The 19,203-nt window shown below is 49.1% G+C and overlaps 1 long non-coding RNA gene across 2 annotated transcripts; it reads right to left on the minus strand.

Annotated features, from left to right (window-relative positions):
• Positions 1 to 5,179: 5,179 nt before the first annotated feature.
• LOC147240005 (uncharacterized) lies at positions 5,180 to 17,461 on the minus strand. 2 transcript variants are annotated; one of them, XR_015111535.1, is made up of 3 exons: positions 16,545 to 17,461; positions 11,330 to 11,796; positions 5,180 to 5,514 (listed from the first exon to the last, which is right to left on the minus strand). It is a non-coding gene; the product is annotated as an uncharacterized LOC147240005 (long non-coding RNA). The 2 variants fall into 2 exon arrangements; XR_015111534.1 differs by lacking the exon at positions 5,180 to 5,514 and adding an exon at positions 11,081 to 11,153.
• Positions 17,462 to 19,203: the final 1,742 nt, after the last annotated feature.

Raw genomic sequence — 19,203 nt, forward strand, 5'->3', positions numbered from 1 at the left:
CGGCCCGAGTTTAAAGCGGAGAGGTTTTGCTGCCTTCAAACACGTCCTGGTGCCACTGAGAGTCCCGCCTGAAAACGTAGCACCTGAAAAGTTGGGGGGGGGGGGGGGGGATGAGCCAATCCTCCAACTGGGATGCATACATTTCCTATCATAAAGCTTCTCCTCCTTCAACCCCTCCCTCCATCTCCCTCCTGTAGAAGACGACGCTATTGAACTCAGGCTGAAAGTGACGCTCTTCCCCTCGTGGCTCGCCGTGTCTGTCTTTAAAGCGGCGCTTGTTTTGCGGCGTGAGGGTGCCTGAGACGTCCCCACAGAGGACGACAACACACAAACACGCATGAAGGGAAGGATAAAAAAGAAGAAAGACAGGAAGATGACCCCGAAAACACTTTGAAAGAGGGAGGACAAGAGCCCCCCCCGGCTCCCAGGCCAGCTGCTATTGGCTGGTTTGTTTATACGCCAGGCCAGTTATCCAGCTTCACGCTGGCCGGTTGCCCCGGTAACAAATAATGAGACCTGCTGCCTGTGTTTGTTCGCCTGCTTCAAACTGAATTAGCTGCTTTGTAGTTTTCATTTTTCATTTCTGTAGCTGTGATTACATTTCTGTGCATGTTTGACAGTGTGTGTGTGTGTGTGTGTGTGTGTGTGTGTGTGTGTGTGTGTGTGTGTGTTTTGGAGTTATTTTGAGGCTACAACTCAACTTCCTCCCTCAGTTTCGTTATTTCGAGGCCTCAAGATGCAACTTGTTTCCTCTGTTCAGACAACTTGACAGGAGAACCCCGGGGTTGTGCTGACCAACCTCCCGTGAGTGTGTCAGGTTTTTGTTTTTGTTAGCCGTTGTTTGCATCACACGCGGCGTCCCGTGTGAGTGCTGACTGACAGCTGGCGATGTACTTAATAGCATAAAAGATGGCAAAGAAAGACAAAGGAGAGCTCCCCGTCTGTCGGCCGCATTCCTCTCTCCTCTCACGTGTTGGTTTGTTGCTCCCGGCTGGAGTCGCCGCTCCCGGCTGGAGTCGCCGCTCCCGGCTGGAGTCGCCGCTCCCGGCTGGAGTCGCCGCTCCCGGCTGGAGTCGCCGCTCCCTGGGAACACAGTGAGACTTCATATCAGCATGACTCAACCCAACTTTATTCACACAGACAGACCCGGCGCACGAGGTCCAAAAATGAATCGATAAAATGTTGCTTGTCAAAAAACAGCAATGACAATAAATTGTTATAAACGAACAACAATCACCATAACAACACATTTTGTTTCAAGTCCTTTTGCGCTACAACACCTGAAGTCTGACCGCGAAGCAAAACTACTGATTTGATTTTAGCGGATATTAGTGGAGAGTTTAGCTGCTGCGAACCATCGGCCATCAGTCGCTCCAGGCTAAGAGACGTGTCCGGCTCTTTCTGCATTCTGAGTCGTTGATCTTAGCGAGCTAAAGACTCCTGTTAGTGAGCACTTGGAAGGTAAAATACACTTTATAGGTGAAGTGAAGTGAAACACTTTCAAAAGTGGATCGATGAGAGCCTGAGTACATCCTGACCATCCGATCCAGACCCACACACACACACCCACACACACACACACACACACACACACACACACACACCCGTCTCCCTGCTGTTTTGCCTTATCAGGCCTGACAACAGCGTTCACTTCTCATTAGTAGAAGTTAGCAGGGAACCAGTTAGCCTCAGGCACAGGTGGGGACGGAGAGGACATCCAGGACTCCAATATCAGACAGTAAACCACACACACACACACACACACACACACACACACACACACACACACACTGCCTGGATGGAAATGAGTCTTGAAAGCTCAGGTGAGACTCAGAGGTTAGTAAATTCAAATGGTCTCCAGTTGCCCCATCGACACTGAGGCGGTGCCGCGCCAGTGACGTTCATCCAGCGGATTCTTCAGCTTCGTCTGATTCTATGAAGTCGTTACTTCTGAAACGGTAACGAAATCACGGTTGTGTGAAATCACGCACGGGTGTTTCGTCTGAAGATGGACGGGTGTCGTCCTCTACCTTCCCCTACACGGAACGCCTCAAGGCTCGGCGGCGTAAACGAGCCGCAAACTCAGCCGCTTCTTTCGTCACACCGTGAGAGGTGTAGTTTAGGAAAGTGGTGGCTGAATCTTCCTGCATCCAGAAGTAGCTCACACATCTGTGTGAGCTGAGGACACTCGGTTGTGAGGACTCGTGGGCACAAATACACCTTTTTTTGGCTTCTGTTTCAGCGCCGTTCCGACCACGTAAACAGATGAAACACACACCGGTTGCTGCAGCAGTCGAACACGCATCCTTGCACTGCAAGCAAATCCTGAAAATGAATTATTGATTATTCTATAGCTTCGGCTCTGTGTGTAAATTTGGAAGCTCGCGCTGCTGAGATTCAAGGATAATGATGCTTCCACGAACCAAAGGAGAGATCCAGTGTTTCTGCTGGCATTATTTTAGGATTGAAATTGCAGACAGTAAGCACACACGTGCACAAACATGCACACACACACACGCACACACACACACACACATCAGTAATGCTTACAGCGGTGGGAGGGAGGGTGGAAATGAGGCGCCAGCACAGCCTCCTAAGGAGAGTCTCTCACAATTAGCACTTTTCATTAACATTCGCTTTTCTGTTGTTGTGCATGCAGCGTTTTGGTTTTCAATACAAGTTTGCACTGAGATCTGCAGTCACAATTCAAGGGTTTTGTTTCTTTTTCCCCTCCTTTGTCCTGATGCTAAAACTGTAGCAGGCAGGCGAAGGAGATATGGTTGGTAAGAGTGAACGAATGTGAGAGGGACACCGCTCACATTGGTCGTCCCAGAGCGGCAAAACGGTCTCACCCATCGTTACGTAACGGCAATGAGGTTGTGCCGACTGCATAGTGCGTTTTGTTAAAGCACTTTGTGAAGTGTAACGAAAAAAGAAAAAACTAAAGAAAAAGGGAAAGTAAATCCCGAGCTGTGTTCAGCAGCGAGGAGCAGTGAGGAGCAGTGAGGAGCGAGCCCGAGCTGGCTGGAGCTGACAGGTGAGTGTAGCTGCAGGGCTGAAACACACCGCTAGCAAAGCTCCTGAGGTGCACACAACTAAATTATACATGAAAGCGTTCCTACACACACACACACACACACACACACACACACGTTTGTGCGTATCAGATAATAAGCTCATCACTGAACATGAGACCTGACTTTGCCTCTGCGCTGCTGCGGCACTCAAAGAGCAAAACTATCAGTCAAAACATTTGAAAACAAACGCAAGTTTTCAACCCTTAAATTTAAGGATTTTCATCAAAGGATGCAAGTTCGAACAACTTAGCCGGGTCGCACCGTCCATCCTTTCTCTTACTCACGATTGCTGCTGAGGGATAGGGCCCAACGAGGGGTCCATGATCAGGAATTAATGGACGCGGCCGCCTCCGCGCGGCCCATTAATTCAACCTGGCAGGCATTTTTCTGCTCACACCGTCGTCATAAAGGAGAACCACCCCAATTTTTATTTTCATGTGTTTTGCACTAAAAATGCAGTGTTTCACAAGCTCTGTTTCCATGGTAACTCCTGAGGCACTGTCACAGGCGCTAACAGAGGTATGGCTCCGCTACTCGTGCTAACGGATGCAGTAAGAGCCAGCAGTGTATTTACCTTGAAGCTAACCGCGCCGCACGGTCACCGACGACAAACAACAACAAAACTCCCTGAAAGTGTCCACATACACACCCTCAAGTCAAGGCTACGGGATCATGATTTCAACTAATTCCAAACTACAACCCCTCGGATAACGAAGGGCTTGAAGCTTGAAGCTTGCAAACAGATACTTTCTGATGATTGTCCCATTGTTAGCTGTTAGCTACAAGCTAAATACTGGTGCCTGGCTCTGTCAGCATTCTGGAGCCACAACAATGGAAAAAACTGACTTTCTGACCTCAAGCCAACGACTTGCTGGTACGCAAGAGGCAGAAACTTTATCGGTGAGGTGAACTTATACACACACTATTTTCTGTCTTATTCCCCCCCCCGTGCTGATGTCATAACAGAATTTCCAGAGTACGGGATGAATAAAGTTTATCTTATCCGAAGCGGGACTCTTGAACAGTTTCCATACATCAGGAATGAAGGGAGGCCCAGCAGCCGGTCAAACCTGAGACCAGGCAGAGACGGAGGCACAAGACAAGTACAGTTACGCACTTCCATGAATCCTTTTGAAAAATGTTCCCACAAACGCTCATTTAATACCTCAAAACTACAATTTTGTTCTTCAAGAGGCCAGAAGTACACAGTTCTGCTAGCAGAGGGTAGATTGTGAGCTGAAGGGTACACAGCTGTAGTAGTACTCCACCGGGCCAGGCAGTTGTACCCTTTGGATACGCAGCGTTACCTCTGCTTTTCAGTGCATGTGTGATAGATTGGAATATTTGTAACAGTAGCGAACTTCATCTTTAAAAAAAATCCAAACCACTCATTTACTGTTGTATTCCTTTGGACACGTCATGATTACTGCATGTGTTTTTCTCACTTCTAGTCATTAGCGCACAGAAGCGCTTCCAGAAATGACCGAAAATACTTTGTCCAACATGAAGTCCCTTCACTTGTCTGTCGGTTGTAGCCACTTTGTTTGCAGTTTACACTGGAAAAAAAAACATCTTCTGTTTTCATAAAGAAGATCCAGAACTCATTAAAAAACCGGCAGGCAAACACGTGCAAATCACACCGCAGCCTCGGCACACAAATTAATAAATGGTTGCCGGTGTAATGAGAACAAACAGCAGCGCTCAGCTTAATCCAAAGAGATTTGAATGTCTGATAATGTAATAACATCCTGGCTAGAACCGACGCCGGCGCCGCTGTTGGTGTGAACCTGGCGCTCGGCTCACCTCTCACGGCTACGCGAGATGAAGCAGGCAGGTTTTCACACGGAACGGGGGAGGGGTTTATTTCCAGCATCTGATGGAGGCTAAAGTTAAATGTATTGATTAAGGGATCAACCTCCATGAGTTGGCTGTGCAACGGTAGCCTTGTGGGAGCATCACCCCCCCCACACACACACACACACACACTCCTGCCCTCCTCTGATCTTCACAGAAACCCTCTGTCATGCTGCAATGTAAAGCTGGCAGATAACAGCGGTTGTCGGCGCGTGTCGTCGGCGCGTGTCGTCGGCGCGTGTCGTCGCGACCGCGGCCAAATATTAACTGGCAGTTGGACAAGAAGTAAAGAAAGATGAGGATGGAGATGTACTAGCTGGTAGGAAAAGAACACACATAAATAAATAAGGAATCCTTTGAAAGCAGCAGACTGCCTGACGCTTACCTTCCGATGATCAATTTATCTGTACAGCGGTGCCATGGGAGGAGGAGGAGGAGCGTGGCGTTGTAGCGTCGTCTTTGTGATGCTTGTGAGACATTTTCAGGAAGTGAGGGTTTTGTCCGTCAGGAGACACTCGGGAGGGCAGTGAGGCACGGTTGGGACTCGGTGCTCTGGCCGCCGTCCCCCTTCATCGTCTCAAATCTGCTTTAAAAAAAAAACAAAAAACACTTTGTAGGAAAAAAAACAACAAAATAACAGTGACGGTCCCTCCTGGAGGCTGTGACATCACTCCATATCAAATCCATTCAATTTCTATTGTGGGTCAGTGACATTTACATCCAGACGGGTTTGAGAAAGCATTCTGATCAAACAAGCAAGTGACCCACGAGCCTTTCAAACTGCAACCTAAATAGCAAAGACTATTCACACACACACACACACACACCTCATTAACCTGCATAAAGTTTTGACTTTTTGCCCAGAAATCGTTCGTGTTTGTCATAATTTCGTCCGCCGTGATGATGCATGGTGATCGTGGACTTTGATGCTGGAATAATTCCATTTAATCACAAATTTCAAAACCTCAACTTCAGTCTGATTGTGTTCACGTGGGGGGTAGAAGTCCAGTTGTATCTCAACAGTGTCATTGCCGTATTCTAGCCTGGTGTCGGGGTGTTTTTCCTCGTGAGGCTGCACACTGCAGTGCGTTTGCTCGTGCTCCCACTCCAGCTTCACTTCCATCTTCCCTGCTTCCAGGGAACTTTTCCTCTCCGCAGTGCTGAAACGATCTAAAAAGTTGAAGAACTCCCTGGACGCTGCTCCTCTCTGACCGTCTCACCCTCAGCGTGTGGACTGGTCCGGCCGGGCTCTCCCAGTCTGGTGAGCGTGGACATGGGGGAACCTGGTTTTCACGTCGCAAAACTCCGTGAGGGACCGGTTTCAGCGTTCCACATTAAATTATTTAAGAAGCATCCCCTGCCTCTGCTCTGCGCTCCCTCGAGGCTTCGCTCTGAGGGACGATGAGAGAACAGTGAAATCTCTGAGGACTCCTGCTGCAGCTCAACTCATCCCAGCGTGAGTGCAGACACACAGCTGGTAAACAGGGCGCTTCAATGACAACGCACCCCCAGAAATATGTACCAACACTCACTTTATTACAGGAAATAAATCTAACGAGGTTGAACTTTCTGTTTTTAACATTTCTGACCAGATTTTCTAGAAAACCATGATGAAAAACGGGCAACTGCCTGCTCTCCACGGCCAAGACCAGAGTTGACAGCTAAAAATAAACATCTTATTATGTGAACTATGATGAAATAATCGTTTGGTTCGCCAGAATGTTCATGGCGGCCTATGGACGACCACAATAGTGAATCTAGTGCGTGTAACGTTAACTAATAGCTCTAGTGCTCACTAAGCCTGTAGCTAATGTCGCATTTGCTAACGGTACAGTCCTTCATCCAGGGAGTATTTTGTCTATCAAAAACGGATGTTTTAAGCTCATAAACATATATTCTCCCCCTTGTATCACTTCTTTCTGACTCCAGAATGCAGAAAGAGCCAGCCACGTATATTCAGCATAAAGCTAATAGCAATTTAAGGCAAACAAAATTGCTTGAAAACGTCCCCTTTTCAGACTCTCCAGCGCAGCCTCCTGTCTGGTCGCACGCTCAGTGACCCACCAACACTTTGATCTGGGCTGAAGACGACACTTCTGGTGTGGCGCTAGCCTGAGCCAGCTGGACTGACTGAGCAGTCACACTCAGGAACGCTTGTTCACAACACAACGGAGTTGCCGTGGTTGATTTTTGGTTGTTTTTTTTAGCACGGATTGCAGTTACCATTCACTCCCAAAGCAGTTTGTGGTTACAGTCATTTACATGTCAGATATTTGTGTAGGCTGTTGGAGGGATAAAGCTTATATCCGTGTGGTGTTAGAGGGAAGTACTGCTCCACAAATTTCAGCACTCGCCATCTGTCACATTGACTCAAACCTTTCTGACTGAGCCTCCAGAGGAAAACATTCCGACGAGAAGTTAAAATGTAACGAAGTCACGTCGAGCAAAATTGTTATCGAACACGTTCAGTTGTCAGCTGAAACCAGACTATCTCACTGAGACCAATTAGAATGTTTGTCTAAAGACGAAGACGAACTCTAGAATCGCTGGCAAAACGAACACAGCTTCTAATTAAACTCATCAGGAAGTTTTTGATGTTGGGAGGTAAACCGTGATGTTCCGTACAGTAAATCAGGAAACAAGTTTCCCCTGCTGGGTATTAAAAGTGGAACAGCAGCTGGTTTGTGTCTCAGTCTGTCAGCCTGGTTATTAGACAACGCCGCTGTTTACTACCCCAGGGGAGTACACACACACACACACACACACACACACACACTCCCGCAGACTGTCCTCCTCTTATTGAGACATCTGAATATTTCAGTGCTGTGACAAATCCTCATCGTGTGTCTGCCAGTGTCAAAAGTATAAGAGGAATGTGACGGCGCTCTTCTGCCAGCCAGCTGACGTTGCTACAATGTGTGTGTGTGTGTGTGTGTGTGTTGGCGGTTCGACCGAGCCGAAGCAGTGAAGTTGTGTTTCCCCGTCGACAACGCAGGTACAAAAACCTCGTTGTCTCCACGTCGTCAGCAGCTACAAACCGTCTTATTAGACCAATTTAATGCCACGTTGCTAAGCAACAAACACACACATTATTGCTGGTGTCATCAGAAGTTAGACATATAATAAATCTGAGTCTTGCAGTCCAGGAATGTCAAGCGTTCATCTCCTCTTATTAACTCTGTACACACACACGCAGAGCGCCGGACCCTCGCTGTCACGTCTCATTAGAGCCCCACAAGTCTGAGCTGCGTTTCACACAATGAGCCGGCGCTGATGAGAGGATCCCCTCGGCTCCGCGTCTTCTTTTTATCTGTGGTGGTTTTCATTTTCCCTGGTCATCATTTTTGTTGGACGTGTTCTTGTTTTCTGACGCCAAGACCAAATACTACATGCTGAATATATCAGCTTGTGTCTGAAGTCAGCGGGGACCGTTTCACCTCTCATCGAAGAGGCGTTGCCAGCTGGAACTCACTGCCAACCCAGCAGGACTCTACCTATCATTACTGAACCTGCTTGGTCCAGTAGAACGTTAAAGCCTAGAATAGTTTTCAATCAAAGGAACTGGTGTTGGTTCTCTTGAATGCGATGTGGCTCCGGAACTCTTTGAGGGAACTTCCTCAGGTTTGGTTCAAACGCGTCCACTGGGACTCAAGGATGAAGTGAACTGCCACTCGCTCGTCGTGGAGCCGCTCAGGATGCAGTATTTCTACTGTAGTTCTGGTGTGTCTTCTGTCGAGAGTCTGAGAGACATTTAACAGCTGAGGCAGTGGGAGAGTTAGTTGACCACCCGGTCACTTCCTGTTTCACCTTTTACATTTAGGTGTCCTTCCAGTCACCACCAGAGGTTCCGTGTGAATCGCTGTCCTGTAGAGAACGGTTCTCCTGATATTCACGATTGTCCTTTTCTTTACCGACCAGTGCTACACCTCCAGGTCTTTGCCTGGTTCATTCACCGCGAATTAAAAAAAAAAAAAGGCTGATAACTTATGGATCAGGTGGCATGGCGGTGCAGTGGTTAGCACAGTTGCACTGCATGCTAATCTGAGGAGGAGGGGGAGGAGGTGCATCTTGACCATTCCGATGTGGTGAATAATGGCGAAGCTGCGGACGAAAGATTTGGCTCCACAACCTCTGAGCACCTGTTTGCGACTTAAGCCCTCAACTCAGCCGCTAATTAGCTGGTCATGACACATGGCTTTGGCCATCGCATCAGTTTCACCCCGTGGCGAGATACAACATACATCATATAATTAGCAATCAAACACAGAGTGGGATGATGATGCTGATTGGTTAACAATTAGTTATTAATAGTTCATCCAGGAGTTAATTGATTGTTCCATGTTGTCAAAAGTCCAGAAAAATCCAGGTCCAGTTGGACTGAACACGTTCAGAAATCCCCTCGATTGATTAGCATGTGATGGGATGTGAAGCTAGACTGGTGTCCGGAAAGTGGATCGATGAAATCAAAACTTTAAAGCGTCACGGTGATCAAGAGTGACACTCGTGACTCTGCTAGTCATGTCTGAAGTCACTGCCATATCTCTCTTACACAGCTGATCTGCTAACCTGCTGCACCGTTGAGTGGCTGAACACTCACGTTTAACTGAACACTCAAGTCTGCGCTCCACTGTGTACCCTGCACCAGTTGTGCTTTTGCACTGATCATGTACATGTTATCTTCTTGCATAGGTGTATATATTTTCTACTATTTATGTTAGATTTGTGTTTCTTCTGCTCATTCCATGAGTGACACCAACTGCCGGAGTCAAATTCCTTGTATGTTGTGAACATACTTGGCCAATGAAACTGATTCTGATTCTGTGGGATGACATTTGTAGTCCCCTTCATGGTTCAGCAGTGGATTTCTGTTTTGATAAAAGCTTTGACCGGTGTTCCGAGCTGGCTAGTGAGACCTCCAGCTGGCTAGTGAGACCTCCAGCTGGCTAGTGAGACCTCCAGCTGGCTAGTGAGACCTCCAGCTGGCTAGCGAGACCTCCAGCTAGCTAGCAAGACCTCCAGCTGGCTAGTGAGACCTCCAGCTAGCTAGCAAGACCTCCAGCTGGCTAGTGAGACCTCCAGCTGCTACCAAGACCTCAAGCTAGCCAGCAAGACCTCCAGCTAGCTAGCGAGACCTCCAGCTGGCTAGCGAGACCTCCAGCTAGCTAGCAAGACCTCCAGCTGGCTAGTGAGACCTCCAGCTGCTACCAAGACCTCAAGCTAGCCAGCAAGACCTCCAGCTAGCTAGCGAGACCTCCAGCTGGCTAGTGAGACCTCCAGCTGCTACTAAGACCTCCAGCTGGCTAGTGAGACCTCCAGCTGGCTAGTGAGACCTCCAGCTGCTACTAAGACCTCCAGCTAGCTACTAAGACCTCCAGCTGGCTAGTGAGACCTCCAGCTGCTACTAAGACCTCCAGCTGGCTAGTGAGACCTCCAACTGCTACTAAGACCTCCAGCTGGCTAGTGAGACCTGCAGCTGCTACTAAGACCTCCAGCTAGCTACTAAGACCTCCAGCTGCTACTAAGACCTCCAGCTGGCTAGTGAGACCTCCAGCTGCTAACATTAAATAATTCTGCCGTGACGTGCAAATCTGTGTCCGACTCTGTTTCAGAGATTTTTTGGAAATAAACAGATGATGACTTCAGCTGTCAGACCCACAACGATCAGAGGAGTTAATCAGGGTGACTGGATGTAGCTGCTAGGAAGCCTCATCGTTAGCGGCCGGAGAGTGACGGACGATGCCGAACCTCAGGCAGTGGCGAAATTCTAATGTAAAAAATAAATCTTTAAACCTGGAGATGTTAATTATAGAGACAGAGCGTCAGGAGAGACTGTAGGTGTTCTTTAGTCTATGAATAATGTACGCTTTGGAGAACAATTTGACAGGATGTCAAAACACATCATTTTGAACTCTCCAAAAGTTTGTCGGCCAGCCCAAGAAGCCTTCATCACCACGGGGACGGACAGGTAAGCAGCTGTCAGTCAAACCTGAGGCGACTCCGGCGAGCCGCTGAAGCTGCCAAACCACCTGAAGAGCTTTAACATCGACAGCAAATAAAATGGACAGGGATCCTGATTCCTCCCAAGTCTCTTCTACAATTTAAGATTTTATCATGGATGCAGTTTAATACTCACTTCCATCCACACCAGCAGAGTAGTACAAAGGATACAAAGTACAACTGGAGTCCCAGGACGACTGGAAGAGTAAGATAATAAACCCCCGTCTTCCTCCCCGAACGGTGAAGTTTCAACAGCAGGAGGGATCACCAAAGAAAGTAGAGCGTCGGTAGCAAGTGAGAAATAATAAATAGCAATGAGGTTGTGGGGAAAGATTCAAAAATTAAGGAGGCAGAAATAGAGAATAAACTCACAACAAAGCAGGTTGTTGAGGTGAACTTACCTCAACTGTGAGAGCTGCAGTGAAGAAAAGTGAGAAGTAGCCGAATTCACACTGTAAGACCTTTGCTGGTGAAGCTGTCTCACATGGGTAAGAGGTGCTGGTTAGCTTAGCACGCTGGCTGGTAGCAGGTGGGGAGGGTTAGCGTGCCTCGGTGAACAGTCGCACAGTCCACTTTTGACCATGTGGTCTAAGAGCACCGACGTCTCGGAGCATCTGGGCAACCATCACAGGCATTAAGACTTTCCGCGCCATCAGTGAGGTTGTAGCCGGCAGACCGTGTTCTCACTGTTAACAGCAGAGGGCGCTACTGTGGCAAATCAAGTGAAGAGGAAGCTCTCGAAACCGGAAGACGCAGCAGACGGGTGGATGTCGTGGTTCTCCAGGGGTCCTGTGGTGCTGCACCAGGCCGACCCAGAGGCACTGTTGTCGGGGAGAGATGGAGGACGGATGCCCTGGTTGTCCGAGAACTGCACACAAGTGACAGAACCACCTGAGTCTTGGAACCTGAATAAACACTCACATCAAATCAATTTTAGACTTCAGAATCACTTCATTTACATAAGAAGCGTTTTCTCAACCTTTTATCTGAAAATTTTTGATGGAAAAAAGAGAGAACGATGAAATGTGCAGGGGTTTTATTGTTCCGAGCCTTCATTCTTTCTTTTCATACATTTTATTTTTTCATCACAGAAAAAAATATTCCTTGGGTTTTGAAAAATGAAAATGCTCGGAAAAGCTGGCAGGGAAAGATTTTTGGGTTTTTTTCAAAGGCTCGGGAGCCACGCAGGCGTAAACTCTGCTCTCTCCGCTGCTACCAGCCTGATTGGTTGCTAAGCAGCCATTAGCATTTTGTTGCCAGGCAAGAGCCAATCACATTTGGGTTTTAACTCCCCGCCTCCTGATGCTGACATCCACAGGTGCCGGCATTCAGAGATGGACTGATTGACCCCCGGGGCTATTTCAGACCAACACACAAACACACTCGAAGCGGAGCTGCAGCTTTAATGAGCTGCTGTTGGATAATTTAGCAGACGCGGTTGTCAGAGTATGAATGTGAATCTCACACTAACTCTACCCTGCCGCTGATGCTCTCTCACCGCAAACTAAAACTCAGAGACTCTGTATTATAAAGCAGGCCTGTGTGACAAACTTCAGGGGAAATTAACAAGAGCAGAGACTTGACCTGGACTCGTGAGACCAAAGACTTGGACTTGGAGGGGAAGGATTGTGAGCAGCATGACCAGCGTAGCAGAATCTAACACCGTGTAGCAGCATGCTAGCTGCTCTTTTAACGTAACCATTGTCACACCCCTTGCCAAGATGGCGGTCTCATCGGGGTTTTGACAGCGGTCTGAAAGCTGTCTGAAGGCGGTGGTCTGATTCTGATCTGATGGCTGTCTGATGGTGATGATCTGATGGCGGTCTGACAGGGGTTCTGATGGTGGTCTGACAGCGGTCAAATGGCTGTCTGATGGTGGCAGTTTGATCGGGTTCTGATGGCGGTTTGACAGCAGTGGTGTGATGGCGGTCTTTCGGCGGTCCGGTGCCCTCAGAGAGACGACCTGATGCTGATGGCCGCGGTGATGTCATGCTCTGCTTCGACTGTCAAGTAAGTGCAGAGGCAGCATCCGAACCTCCATTCTGCTTTTGATCTTTTCGTTTGTGAGATTCTCATCAAATCAATGCGGCCATCTTGGGGGAAAAAAGGAGGAGCCAGCGAGGGCTTTGGCAGGGTTTGATGGGCTGCGCGGTCCAGACGAAGATGCAGGCTGATGTGGAAAAGCACTCAGGCAGGTTGAGACCTGCACAGACGAGCGCGGTAGGACAATGGGTCGACGGCGCCGAGGCTGGAGATCGAAGCGCGTACAAAAGCTGTCTCAGCCGAGGCTCGCCAGGCGGCCGCTGCTCTTGTGTGAACTGTTTTCTTCTTCTCTTGCTCTCTGCTCCTCTGTCCGCTCCTGCAACCTGACGGATACGTCCCCCCGCCAGCGCTGAATCACAGTCCCTCGCCTCAGCTGGGGGACGTTTAAGGTTATTGCCGACCAGAGCTCGTCCCCAGGAACCAGACGAATAAACAAACGCAATGTTTATTTGTTTGTTTCCTGTCTTTGTTGAGGCTCCTCCCCCTTCGTGTTCAGCTTTTCTCCATCGGAGGCCTGAAAAAGGCGTTTGACTTCGATGCAAATCAGAGAGTCTGTTTTAAGCGACGGGGTCCCGTTTCATACACGGAAGATTCAGACAAAGACAGAACTTCTGAATCTTGATGTATTCATATTGTCAGTTGCCATGGCTACGGGTTTTGCCATGGAGAAACCATCTGGTGCTCCCTTTCTCATGCCCACCTGATAGTTTCTGGTGAGCAGGAGAAACAGAATGAGCAGGCGTTTTCATTCAGTTTCTCGTCTCGTCCCCTCAGCGCTTCACTTTTAGGTCGTTAAAAACACATGAAACATGAAAAAGACGCCAGGTTTTTTGCCCAAAGAGTTGCTTCAGCCGTCGCCATGGCGCCGACTGACGGGGTGTCAGACGAGTTTGAGCACGTCACTCCTCTCTGCAGCGCTGGGGTCAGGGGCGCCCGCAGGTCACAAAATAAAAGCGACGCTGGGGTGAACCAGCGCCGATGGAAGCTTCCAGCAAAGGAGCGGAATTCTTGGGTTCTGACCTCAGAGAAGCCAACGGGACCACGGAGATCCAGGAAACCTCACAGGTCCTGAAGGAACCGGTCCAGGAACTCTAGAACGAATCTACTTTTCATTTCCACTGAAACTCTGCAGCGCTGTTTTAAAGGCACGCGAGTTGATATGCAAATTAAATCTTGGTGCTGCTGGTGTCACTGGTGCTGGTGGTACTGGTGCTGCTGGTGTCACTGGTGCTGCTGGTGTCACTGGTGCTGCTGGTGTCACTGGTGCTGCTGGTGTCACTGGTGCTAGTGTTACTGGTGCTGCTGGTGTCACTGGTGCTGCTGGTGTCACTGGTGCTGCTGGTGTTCCTGGTGCTGCTGCTGGTGTCACTGGTGCTGCTGGTGTCACTGGTGCTGCTGGTGTTACTGGTGCTGCTGGTGTCACTGGTGCTGCTGGTGTCACTGGTGCTGCTGGTGTTCCTGGTGCTGCTGCTGGTGTCACTGGTGCTGCTGGTGTCACTGGTGCTGCTGGTGTCACTGGTGCTGCTGGTGTTACTGATGCTGCTGGTGTCACTGGTGCTAGTGTTACTGGTGCTGCTGGTGTCACTGGTGCTGCTGGTGTCACTGGTGCTGCTGGTGTTACTGGTGCTGCTGCTGGTGTCACTGGTGCTAGTGTTACTGGTGCTGCTGGTGTCACTGGTGCTAGTGTTACTGGTGCTGCTGGTGTTACTGGTGCTGCTGCTGGTGTCACTGGTGCTAGTGTTACTTGTGCTGCTGGTGTTACTGGTGCTGCTGGTGTCACTGGTGCTAGTGTTACTGGTGCTGCTAGTGTTACTGGTGCTGCTGGTGTTACTGGTGCTGCTGCTGGTGTCACTGGTGCTAGTGTTACTGGTGCTGTGCTGCTGGTGTCACTGGTGCTGGTGTCACTGGTGTTACTGGTGCTGCTGCTGGTGTCACTGGTGCTAGTGTTACTGGTGCTGCTGCTGGTGTCACTGGTGCTGCTGTTGGGGTAACTGGTGCTGCTGCCGGTGTCACTGGTGCTGCTGGTGTTACTGGTGCTGCTGGTGTCACTTGTGCTGGTGTTACTGGTGCTGCTGGTGTCACTGGTGCTGGTGGTACTGGTGCTGCTGCTGGTGTCACTGGTGCTGCTGGTGTAACTGGTGCTGCTGCTGGTGTATCTGGTGCTGCTCCTAGTGTAACTGTGCTGCTGGTGTTACTGGTGCTGCTGGTGTCACTGGTGCTGGTGTCACTGGTGTTACTGGCGCTGCTGCTGGTGTCCAATTGTGCTGGTGTTACTGGTGCTGCTGGTGTCACTGTTGCTGGTGGTACTGGTGCTGCTGCTGGTGTCACTGGTGCTGCTGGTGTAACTGGTGCTGCTGGTTTTACTGGTGCTGCTGCTGGTGTATCTGGTGCTGCTCCTAGTGTAACTGTGCTGCTGGTGTTACTGGTGCTGCTGATGTCACTGGTGCTGGTGTCACTGGTGTTACTGGCGCTGCTGCTGGTGTCCAATGGTGCTGGTGTTACTGGTGCTGCTGGTGTCACTGGTGCTGGTGGTACTGGTGCTGCTGCTGGTGTCACTGGTGTAACTGGTGATGCTGGTGTAACTGGTGCTGCTGGCAGAAGCTCCACCAGGTTACAGGTCCGAGCCCAACTTCAACCCTCCTGAACTGACCATTTCCCCATAGAGCAGACATTGGAGAGCTGCTGTTGCTAGGAGACAAGCTCCCGTGGCGACTTAAACAGGCCTTCAATCAGTGACCAAGCGCGAATACAGCAGCAACATGAATGACACACACACACACACAAACACACACACACATACACACACATGTGTGTACTGTAAACTTCTTTTGTCTTCCTCTTATCACCAGATGACCAGTAAACCATTCCAGACATCTGACTGGTCAGTCAGTCAGCAGCTGAGAAGTTCAAGAGGGTTTGAAAGTGCGTCCCTGGAGGAGTGGCGCCCTCTGCTGGCTGACGGCGGTGGTGAGTACATCTGCTCATCCATGTTTCAGTTGACTTCAGATCAGTACAACTTTATTGGTATAAAAGCTGATAAACACAATCGCCAAAGATGATAAATCCTGTATTGTAACATCGTGTCTTTCTGAGTACAGGTCCATTGATCCTGGCGCCGAGCCATCAGGCCTGGTTCTGATTTTAATAATTTCTTATAATTTTACTGTGACATTTTCCTTGTCATTCATAAATGAACTGATGGAATTAATTGCCTTTTTTTTGGAAGTCAACTTTCAGGTCCACAACATGGCTAAATATTTATTTTTAAAAAAGGAAAATAATCATTATTATTATTATCATCATCATAATTATAATAATCTGTATTTTATAGATCAATACAAATTTTTCTAATCTTTTTTACAGTCCTAACATCGTTATATTTGGTTTTCAGTCAATTTCTATGAAATTCTGCAGCAAAGACACAATTCTTTCACATATTCATCAAAAACTCTCTGACGGTGCGTTCAAGGACGCCGTTTGTCGTGCTGGCTTTGAGTCCCTCTTGCCGAACACGAGTTTCTTTGTCACTGTAAATCTGAACAACAACAGAAAACAAACCGAATGTAAACAAACCTTCAGACATCAGAAAGGAGCATCTGACCAGAGGACAGCAGGCGGCCGGAGAGCCTCACGAAACGTCCTTGATCCTCGTCTCTGCGCCTCCCCGTCTGGCTCGTCAGAACCACCACTCCTTCCAGTGGATCTCTGACGCAATCAGAACCCAGCTGGGTGAGCAGAACCGTCAGAACTCCCCAGAAGAACATCTGAGGAACTTGTCCCAACTAAACCTCCGTCGCAGACACGTTCCAGGTCCGCTTCCTCCTCCATGTCCGCCTGAAGCCACCGGTTCCTGGCTGGTTTGGTAAATAAAGGTGAGAGGAAAAAGAACAGCACCGACCGATGGCCGGACACCACCGTGAGGCTCTGAGGTGGAATTATGGGCCACAGCGTCAAACCATAAACAACCATCATTCTAACTCTCGGTTTCCAAGAGCGGAATCAATGTTTTTGTGAAGGAAAAATGAGAAGGAGAGAGATTCCTGGTCACAGCTCTTGAGGAGAAAAATTCAAATCTAAGGAACCGAAACCAGAAACCAGACGCGGGGCACCAAATCACGCGTGACTTCCTTCAGGTGTCACCAAGACAACCATCAAATCAGAGCAGAGGCCGGAGAATAAAAAGAACCCTTTTGTTTTTTCACCTTTTCTGTGAATTGAATTGTGTTTTATTATGTATTGATTTTGATTCAATTTTATTTCCTCTCTGATTGTTGAACTCACGTCGCCGTTTGGTCCCGATCGCATTTCGTCTTCCGCCGAAACATCGACGACTAGACAAAAAAAGAAAAGTGAGAAATTACTCACGAATTAAAAAAACAAAACAAAAAGGGAATGAAATAAACTGTAATCTGGCTCGTGGTCTCCTGTCGGCCTCCTCGTCTGTCTTCCCACGCCGCCTCTCTAATCCCCCCCCCCCCCGACGCTCCTGACATCCCTGCCCCCCCCCCAACCCCGCATCCATAATTCATTCTCTGCTGGTGCAGGAGCGTCATCAGGAAGGCAGGAACAGGTGGAGGTCAGTCGGGTCAAGTTATTACAGTGAGAAAAACACGCCCAACCGGATTGTCTGTCAGAGCCACAGACGGCTCAGAAAGACAGGAAAGACAGAGTTGGCGGGGGGGGGGCAGACAGGACGTGAAGAAGATGAGATGTGATGCAACGAGATGACACGAAGACCGTGGATACTCGTCTCTGAATCTAAAGGCAGGTTTGACAAAATAACTCCCAGGCCTCTTCAACTCTCGTGTCTTTTGCAGGAGACGGCGTTCGCTCAGTTGTCATGGCAACGGACTCATGGATATTCTCCACACGCAGCCCACGGCGGCCTCACCTGCAGGCAGTTATTTTTTAGTAATGTTATCGATCAGTGTGTGTTGGTGTGCTGACTTGTGATCGGCCTGCCGGAATAAAACCGCAGAACACGAGAAGCAGAGATGATCCGTCTGAGGGCGGGCAGAGGCAGGAGACAGAAGAAGGGACGGACAGACAGGAGAGGAAGAGCGCGACGGGCGCTCCGAAGTGATGAACAGCAGTTGGCTGAGGAGCGGCGCTGATACCTGCAGCTGCTGCCGTCAACAACATGCTGCAGCTCCACCACAACAACCATCCTGTGTAAGTCACTACTGCCATCTAGTGGCTGTGGTGAACACAGGAAAGTAAGAAGTCACGTGTCGTCAATTAAAGCGGAGAAAAATCCAGATACAGAGGTGGAGGGAGCAGCGATGGACTGATAGAGAGGAGAGAAGTGACGAGGACTCATGTCAGCTACCTAGAGGAGGCTGTTGTGATAGAATTTAGAGTGATACTTCACCTAATGTCTATTTAGCCCTTCAAGTACAAACTACTACTACTACTACTACTAGGAGTCTCCAGCTCACAAAGATGTGTCTGTCCCATCTGTCATACTTCTTTGTGACTCCTGAATGCAGAAAGAGCCAGCCATGCGTCGCTAGCTCGAAGTTAATGGAGGCTGACGGCTAACGACAGCTAAACTTACCAAAAATGTCCGTTTACAAACTCTCCAGGTCGTCATGTGGTACAATCCAGATCTCCTTGATCCATCTTCTACGATTTAAAAAAACCCAAACCACTTCAAGTCTGGCACCGGTTGGTGGGAGCACCGAGGGAGACCAGCGTCGCTCTGCACCACTGATCAGCCCTTACCAGGTTTACTGTCTATCCCAACCGAAAACGCTCTCCAAACCAGGCGCCGCACGAGGACGCCGGACGCTTCAGTCTGGAACTCTCAAGGAAGACGAACGTCTGTCCAGAGACGTTCAAATGTCCCTCTCAGGGGGGGCCAATACGTTCGTGAGGGGCCGATAGAGGGGGCTGATCTTTCATTAGTGGTGCAACAGGCCTGATTAAGCTCCTCCTCACCCCCCCCCCCATCTCACACACACACACACACACACACACACACACACACACACACACACACACACACTCACTGGCCTAATCAATGATTGGGAATTTGTCCTGCAGCGAGGAGAATAGGAGGGTCCTGTGATATATAGTGAAACAAATGAGTGTGTGTGTGTGTGGGGGGGGGGACACAATGAGGGAGGAAGGACGGATCGCTGGTGTGAAATGAGACAAATGAGTGTGTCAGAGGGGTTTTTGTGTGTGTGTTTGTGTGTGTGTTCGTTCTTCCATGTAGGTAGTTCACCCA

The sequence above is a fragment of the Aulostomus chinensis genome, chromosome 23 (assembly GCF_037954235.1).
Source record: "Aulostomus chinensis isolate RoL2024-O1b breed Wild chromosome 23, RoL_Achi_v1.0, whole genome shotgun sequence".
Classification (NCBI taxonomy): domain Eukaryota; kingdom Metazoa; phylum Chordata; class Actinopteri; order Syngnathiformes; family Aulostomidae; genus Aulostomus; species Aulostomus chinensis.